Source organism: Octopus bimaculoides, chromosome 16 (assembly GCF_001194135.2).
Source record: "Octopus bimaculoides isolate UCB-OBI-ISO-001 chromosome 16, ASM119413v2, whole genome shotgun sequence".
Taxonomy (NCBI): Eukaryota; Metazoa; Mollusca; class Cephalopoda; order Octopoda; family Octopodidae; genus Octopus; species Octopus bimaculoides.
Genome location: NC_068996.1, coordinates 39,296,300 through 39,297,491, shown reverse-complemented (window position 1 = coordinate 39,297,491; position 1,192 = coordinate 39,296,300). Strand labels below are relative to the sequence as shown.

At 39.5% G+C, this 1,192-nt stretch overlaps 1 protein-coding gene across 1 annotated transcript in view; it reads left to right on the top strand.

Moving 5' to 3' along the window:
• The first annotated feature begins 637 nt into the window (after nt 1–637).
• The window catches only part of LOC106874692 (uncharacterized), a 119,151-nt gene continuing 118,596 nt past the window's right edge, over nt 638–1,192 (top strand). Inside the window, exon 1 of the mRNA XM_052973493.1 lies at nt 638–829. The gene's annotated coding sequence lies outside the window, so the exon portion shown is untranslated. The remainder of the gene's footprint in view (nt 830–1,192) is intronic.

Genomic DNA, 1,192 nt, shown 5'->3' with positions numbered 1-1,192 from the left:
CTCTCTCTATTTCTTTCTTTCTCTCTCTCTCTCTCTCTCTCTCTTTCTGTTTTGTTTTGTGTTGTTTGGCCTTTTGTTGGTGTTTTTTTGGTGTTTTCTTCGGGGGTTTTGGCCTTTTTCTTGTTTTTGTTTGTTTTGTTGTTTTTTTTTTAGGACAAACTCAGACGATGAAGTCGAATAATTTTCAACTGCATCGACGGCTTTCCGGCATTTTAAAACAGACTGATACCCATTAAGACACTGAAACACGACGTGGTGTGTTCTTTTTTTTCTTAGTTTTTTTTTTAACGACGAAAGAAACACTGGCAGGCAAAAAAAAACAACCCGACATTAGGTCAACCTTTCTTCAGTGGTGTTTCTCCATAACTCGGTGTTTGGCTATTATGGCGTCTAGTGGAGGTGGTGGTGAGAGAGAGAGAGAGAAAGAGAGTAAAGGGAGAAAAACAGAGAGAATGACATAGTGAGAGGGAGTAAGTGAGCGAGTGAGTTGAGAGTGAGCGCAAACGACACATACAGAGAACGCGAGGGGTGAAAAAAGAGGGACAGCGAGAGGACGTGAGTGCAGTGCAGTACAAGCAAACAGGGAAGGAGTAGGAGGAAGGGGAGAGACCGCAATGCATTGTGGGCGTGTTAGTGTTAAAATTTTATGGAGGCGGGGCGGTAGTTAAGTGGCGTCAGGCAGAGAGAGCACATTGCATCGACGTCAGAGGAACAGAGGCACACATTTCGATGCTCGATGCTTTTTTTCTGAAATGGTCTGTTGTTGTTGTGGGCAGCAACGACAACGACTTTGATGCTTCTTTTTTATGATTCATGAACAACTTCCACGGTAAGAATTGGATCTTCTAACTGGTACATTATTATTAATTAATTATTAACTTTTTTCTTAATGAATTTCTAATAGATCTTTTACTATTTATTTCCTTCACATCTTCATCCCCTCCTCATCTTTCGTGCGAAGACCTGTTTTATCTGTCAACTTGCATACATAAGAACTGTTATTTATTATTTTATTCAGAACTGAAATTATCACAAGTCACTCTACTCAGAGCTTCCCCCGATTCTGTTCGTCGAATAAATGTTATTTTTCTCTTATTTGAAGACTTTTTATCCCCGTTTTAAAGAAGCACGTACATTAGTGTAGCTATCTATTCATTAGAATGACCCCCCCTCCAAAAAAAAAAAAAAAAAA